We start from the raw sequence: 7,748 nt of genomic DNA, 5'->3' as shown, positions 1-7,748 counted from the left end.
CTGATCAGTTCCATTTCCAACTCATCCCGCGTCTAGATTAGGTCTAACCGGATCTAATTTTGGCTGGATATTTTCATTTTGCTTTTCATCGTTGATTCATTTGTCCATTGACACGAAGCAGAAGATTTTCCTTGACAAATTTCTTATGGCATGAAAATGGCTTGGTACGACCACGCACCTTTTTCCTCACTTCATAAATTGTGTCCTGTTAAAATGCCAATTTTGCCACTACTCATATCCCTGCCAGTGCCCACCAGCAGATGACACTGCTTTCCCATATTTGTAAGAGCAATTCTCAGGAGAGGAACCTAAACTACACAAGGTCACAATCAAGTATCAGAATAGTCATTTTTCACTTTCTACAGCCTCTTGTCTATCAACTGGTACAACCTTGTCTCCATAATTAGCTTGTTGTCTCAATACATTTTGGGATCAAATTTGAAAATCACCTGTCGGAAAACTTCTGTTTTCCACTATTGTTGTAGTTTAATGTCTCTGGGTAAAACATATATGCCAAAGGAATACAGTTTTGAATTAAATTATTTAAAGCCAAAATAGCTACTTGTGAGCCTTCTTTACAATTAAGGTCACACCAACCAACTAGCTTCTAGCGAGCAAACACGAGCTGGCAAAGAAAGTGTCCTGTTTGTGACTGGACGATTTTTGGTTTTGTAGGCCAGGAATGCTGTAGCCAAACAAGTTCAGACAAGGTAATTAGTCATTTTCTATGCCAGTGAGATCAAACTTGGGAAAGGACCAGTGAAATCCCCATTGCTTTCAGCAGTTGAAAGATTAATCTAAATGTACAGTGTATGAATAAATATTAGATTTATATGCACTTTCATCAATAGAATAAAGATTTTACAAATCTAAATCTACTTGTTAATAAATCTACATGCTCTGTAAAATAATCCAGTCCAGATATGAACATCGGAAGATCTGTAGATTTTTAACCCAATGTGGTCTGCCATCAGCTCCAGCTGCGGCTGGATCTCTCAACCAATCATTTTCCAAAGCTTGCTTAATTTCTTATTGGTTAATAATGTTTGAGAGCAAAGAAAGCTTCCTCTTATTGCTTTTTGTAACACTACCTTTTTCTTTAAAAAGAAATCCATTAGTATTGTAATTCAAACAAAATCAGGTTTTAGTGAAGATCTTTGACAGTTTTGGAACTTTTTCCATGATTAAACATCAATATACATAAATAGGAACGACAGACCCTCCATCTAACACTGAAAACTAATAACAAAAGCAGTTTAACTTTATGTATTTCAATGTGATTTGATAATTTTTTCAGTTTAGAGGAGAAAAGTTGTGGTTTCATGGACATCTTATTCAGAGTGACACTTTGAATTGTTTTTGTCACTGTAGAATGTTAAAAATAGCTTACTTGGACACTGAAAAAAGATGAACAAATAACCAACATAACCCCTGCAGGATTAATATTTCTAGCAGACCTTTACAAGAATGCAGGTAATTTCAGCCGGAGGCTTTACAAACACCATACATGACAGACTGAGTCAGATTTAAAGTCGCTCGCAGTCTCTGCAATTATTGCAAATCACTTGATGCCTACAGCTCATATTGATCCTGATGAGTGGGGAAAAAAATTAAAAAAAAAAAAAACAGAGGTGCAGTGGGAGTGAAAGCTGTAATTTGTGCTAAAAGTTGCATGCCCATACTCTTTACTGGTCTTCTAACTTAAGTCTTTTTTTTTTTTTTTTTGCCCTAACCGGATTTCTCATTGTAGTCCTGAAGTCTTATTGAGTTTTTGTGAAGGGAAATGGATAGTACAGTGGCACAACAGATGGCATCTTACACCCTTCCCATCCCCTGAGCCCACTCAGTGACCAGTGCCATGCTGCCACTCTGAGTACACACACTGTGGGGCAGAATTCATTAGTGGGATCAGGTTGGCATAAGAAATCCTGCAACATAAGGATTCACTGGTCAGACTCAGAGTCAACCTTTCCCGTTTCACTTCATTTTCAAGAAGCTCAATTTGTCATCCAACTTATCACTACAAGCGAAGTCCCCCCACCTCCCCGAACCAGTCAGCAATTATCACTCAGCCTTGTGGTGAGGATCCCTGTAAACGACTCATTGATTCAAGAAATGAAACTACCTTGAGCTAAACGCACTGTGTGAACACTCTTTGTCGCTGCACACCAAAACAAATCCCCTACAGGAGACACAGTCTCTCGCGAGGGATTTTCAAACACCTCACTTTTTCACAGCATCCAAAATGTGCTGGCGATAAATGGATTGAGGCAACCAATTCACAGTAGAATAACCTTTGCCGGCACGCTGTAACCTTGTTGCTGGCCGCTTCTCAGCCTCTTATGTTTGGCCTTTTCATACAAATCACATTACAGTCTATTGGCCTTTTGCAGGAATATCCAATTCAAGACTGAATTTGAATGAAATGGAAACAGGCACTTGTATGAATGCAGAGCTGCATCATCACAGTAAGGTCACAGAAGTTCTTATCATTCCTCAATAGCTCTCTGAAAAACCATGGAGCTGAAGGGTTTTGTTAATAAGTATTTAGACCGGAATGAGCAGACTTGTTGTGGTCTGATTCTAATTAGTTTTGTGGCCTAAAAGTTGCGGGAGCTCTTGTTTCTATGCAAAGGAAATATTCTCAGTGGTAATATTCGGTCCTCTGTTTGGTTTTCTAGACGTCTGCCCCAAAGATGTGTTGATTCCTTTTGGAATTGAGTAAGAATCAAGGAAAGCTTTGCTTTCTTTCCAATTCTGGTATCATCTGCTGTTTTTGTGAACTTAAACTGTCATTGGGTGAGCAAAGCTGGCCAGTTCTATTTCTGTCTGGCCAAGCCAGCTTGTCTGTTTATCTTTCTGTCTAAAAGAACTTAGTCCCTAGAAAGGAGAGCTGCAGCTATGTTTCTTATTACATATTCTCCCTGAAGAAATCCACACTATGTTCACTGAAAAGTCTCTCCTGAGAGAGACCGACTTACAAACAACACAACTCCTGCCTTTCCATACCTGAGTTGAATAGCAAAAAGACAGGAGATACACATGATTGCAAGATCAAATTTGTTTTTTGATAGGTTGTAGAAAATATCTGCTATAACAGTTCAACATTATGAGATATTCTTTGAAAGTCTGGAAGGAAAGTTCAGACATATGATATATAATCTCCCAAATATCCTTTGATTGTCAAAATTAATCAAAAATGTTGCACTCAAAAAGAATATTTTCTTGAATAATTTCCTTTCCAATCAGCACCAAATTGAATGATGATTTCCCTGCATGCCTCGGTTTGAATTACAGTGAAATGTCTTTCAACATGCATTATCTATTTGTGTCTGAGGAAAATTGAGGCTATTCAGACGTTCAGGTTCAACAGCACCACCCTCTGACCAAGCTGAGGAACTACAGCTTCTCCTTAAGTATAAAGTGTGACTCAGAACCCAATTTTTGCATCCAGGACATACAACAACTCAGATTGAAAAAGATACACTGATACATTTTTGGGGGTGGAAAACAAAAGTAATAAGATGTTCAATGATCCAAGAGAAGATATGCAAAGCTATCATTTGGAAAGATGGGCCAAAGCAAATTATTAAAACAATTTAAAATCAGCTATTAGCTGCAAAAGTTACAGATTTCAGGCCGATGCTAAGTGAAGAGGTTCAGCTGATACCACTGCATTTTTTTTTTTCTAGAAATGTGTGACCAGATTTTAGAAACAAACGTATAAGACTGAATAAAGTGAAATCAAAACAACTTCTAGAACAGAACGATGACCATAAACCTGCCTTGAAAACCAAAATAGGTTACATCAAAGGGTGCAAGGTGAAGGATTTTGCCATTATTTCTAATCTAAATATTATAGTAGCTGATACAGCTTGAAGGGGAGAAAAGAAAGCCTTTCTTTAGGAGTAATGGTGAAAAATCAACAAAAAGACCTCGATGTAGATGGGAAGGACTTTTTTGAATTATATAATTGGATTTTGCTGTTCCTTTTGATTGTTTTCTACAGATGTTTGACAGGAATTGCATGCAGGAAGAGGTGTTTTAAAGATACTCTGTGAATGGTGCAAGGCTAGTGAGGGATTCTCACGACCTTTGCAAAATCCCCATCAAGAGACTTCAGAAGGATACGTTTTTTAAAAATTGAGGCTGCTATCGATCAATTATCCTAGCACCTCCCAAACGAAAAAACCAAAAACAAAAATGCACTGTAGAACAGCATATTTTCTGTGTGATGCATCCCCTAACAGCTGACTGGGTATCCATCTTGCATCCTACCTGAATTCCGAATCCTTACCAGGGAGTAAAAGTCAGCCCGATGTTAAATCATGTCTAATCTCTTACTCTCTGTTTCTTTTAATCTCTTCCTCCGATAATGTCTTCTTGCATTTCCTAAAAGCTCAAACATTGCATCAGGATGTGCTACCTATGTCGTTTGTGCATATGCACATTACAAAATTACATCATAGCTATCTGGGTTAAGTACATGGCTATAAACCCATGCTATTCTTAGCTCCTTGTTTGAGCAGCTGTTGAGCATTCTGCATAAATATGTAAGTTTGCATACTTTGATGTGGTAATTTATACTTTCAAAACATCATACCTTTATTAATTTATTCAAAGTTTAATTGTGGACCACATATTTCTTAAAACTGTACCAAAAGGGTACTTCAGTTAGTGTACATCATCATGTGGCGTCATGATTTTTACACTATTTTAAAACTTCCAAAGCTGTGAAATGTAACAAAAATACATGCAGTATTCTGCTCTGATAGGGTAGCCCAGAATGACAAATAAACTTTATATTTTCAGCTGGTGGTAGCATGTTTAGACAGGGTCGCACACTTCAAGAAAACACCATAAGTAAAAGTTTAGTGCCGTTTCCTCAGAACAGAAATGTACATTACAAATTTTAGGCGAGAAAGTAACACAGTGCATCTCTAAGGTATTAGAACATGCACAAACACATACTGAGGATGCAGGACTTTTACTTTTTACCCCTCCCTGACCTTTCTGCCAGGCTGTTAAACTCATTTTGACACTCATTTGGCATGTCTACCCTCCTTGATTGGCTGGTATTCCTTGCCAAACGTCTCAAACCCACATCCTGTGAGCCCGCGGTCAGCAGTCGGTGAAAATCCCCAGCAACATCATGTCAGAGTTCCTTGGTTCTCTCCTCCCTTTCATTTTATAGACAAAGATGTGCACGCACTCACTTAGAGACACATCTACACACTCCTGTCTATCACCGCTCACCGCCGGGGTTGCCACAGACATGCACTGACATCACAATTAAACCGAGAACGCCCCAGCACTGCACGGTCATCCATCACATGCGCCCACCGACCCAACAACCCCCTCCCCCCATACACACCTCCCAAACACACATACTCACAACAGTACAGAGAGAAAACAGTGGCAGAAGTGTCTTCCTGCATGCTAAGAAGGAGGTTTGCATCTCATGGTGGTAGCTCCACCCCGCATCTTGATTGAGGTGTGGAAATATATTTTCATCCTCAGTTGGAAAGTAGCATACATTATGCAACTAGTTTTGAAAACAAAATGCTTTTTTATTTCAGTTTTTATTATTCTGTCCCTAAAAAGGGTCACACACTCAATCCTTTCGAAGCATAAATGCCAGTGCTATTGCTATGCTACCCTTTCCCTGCTAATACCCTTCCAGTAAGAGCTCAGTCGTGCCACAGAGATGAAGATAATTCCCTGAATATCAAGAAAGATGCCCTCTGTGGAGCCCGTGGCACTCAGCAGACGGGCAGCACAGTGATTCTGATCTCATCAAGCGAGCACGTCCGCCTCCATTAGTCCCTGGCATTGTGCTGGAAATTGCTCTAACTTGTCGGGTGATTACCTCAAATGAACAATTAGGCGGCTGGCTGTCACAATAACTTGCTCCCCGTCTGTGAATTGGCTCGCCGGCTTTAACGGCTGCCGGTGCCATCAAGGTGCTCCAAATAAATGATCCATTCTGGAGGGGAAATGTCAGCTCATAGCCTTCATAATGAATTGATGCGCAACATCTCGTCACATAGACTTTAATGGGATGATGACGGCGATAATGCAGTGATTGGGCGATGAATAAGTTGGCTGAGAAAGTTTCTTGATTGAGCCACGCGGAGATTAGTATTTGGAGGTTATGCTTGTAGTTGTAGATTAATCAGATGGTTAGGTTTGAAATATACTGATATATCTTTGTTCATGTGCTGCATTTAAACTAAACAAGCACATTCAGTCATGGGACACAAGTTTGACACTTGCTAACAATATATATTTGCCTCTTGGTTAAATAGGACCACTTTTACTAGAACACTGATGCCATATACTGGGTAGGTTTAAGTAGAAACATTACTTGGTTACAATTTCATGATCATAGAGTGGCTAAAATCCATTTTTCCAAAGCTACTCAATGGGTGCCATTTTGTTGGCTGCCATGGTGACAGATCAATGCAACGTCACAAGGTTTAGGAAATAGCACCTTTTAAAGGTAGACGTATAAGTACTTAAAGGTACAGTGTGTAAGAATTTCTATCTATTGGTAAGGATGGGCACAGACATTACTTTAATTGCCAGGCACGTATGTGAACGGACACTGTCCATCAATGGCCGACATTCTTACAGACATAAACATGTCTTCATATGTGATACATTAAATGTATCACATACTCCTAATGGTGCTCTAGCACCTATCACACGAAGATGATTCTGTGGATTTAAAACTTAGAGTTCTCAGGTTGCACAGAGTTCTGTTTATTCAGACATCATGGTAAAAATGTTAGCAACCAGGACTGTAAATTGTCAAGGAAATCACTGGTATCAATGAAAATGTGCTGACCAGATAGCACTGTACTGCATTTACTGATTTATACTTGCTGTCTGTATAAGGTCAGTAATGGCATCACCTGTGAAGGGTCTGTGCAGGTTTGCGGAGGGGTGATGCTCACCTCATGTAGACCTGATGTGTATCCCCTGTGTAATACGCTGAAGTACTCCCTTGTGATTGGTCATTTTGTGGTTATGTTTCCAGATTTCTGGAGATTCCCCTGAATGTGTAAGGTAACTTTCTTAACTTGCAGTGGAGAACTATCAAAGAACCATCAAACACAGAGCTTACATTAACTGCACAGTGACTGCTTGTGTGTAGCTTCTTCTCTGATTTCTATCAAATGTTTGTGTTGCTGTTAGTCAATACGACATAATTTGCTTTTCATAATGCTAAGTGTTGCATATGTTATGCACATGGTTTTGGTTTTACTGTAAGATTATAAAAATAATTAACATTAGATGTTATGGGAAGACACTTAAACTACATTCACAATGCTAAACTACCCTTTTTTATTCTGTTCCCTACATACTATATATATTATAGTTTTTTTTTTTTTTTTTTAGGTTTTTGGGTGGGGTCTTAGCAGTACACATCTGATTTTTTTTTTCCAAATTAGACCAAGTCCACTTAATGTATCATCTTAAATCAGATCCATATCTGATGTTTTCAGCAGCCTCTATGTGATCACATTCCATTTCATCCTGCTTTAAAGTTGAGCTTTCAAGTGACACCAGAGGAGGCATGATGCTGTAAACTGTAAATAATGGACAAAGCAATATTATTTCCTAACATTGTTGTCTCTGGTTTCACAGTAACACACGGTGTCAGGTGTAGCATCTTTATTTACCTTCATGAACACGGCGGGCTGTGGGCGGCATCACGTATTCCTCAATGCATGCGGGTCCCT

The sequence above is a fragment of the Telmatherina bonti genome, assembly GCF_933228915.1.
Source record: "Telmatherina bonti genome assembly, chromosome: 24".
Taxonomy (NCBI): Eukaryota; Metazoa; Chordata; class Actinopteri; order Atheriniformes; family Telmatherinidae; genus Telmatherina; species Telmatherina bonti.
Note: the sequence above shows the minus strand (reverse complement) of the source record.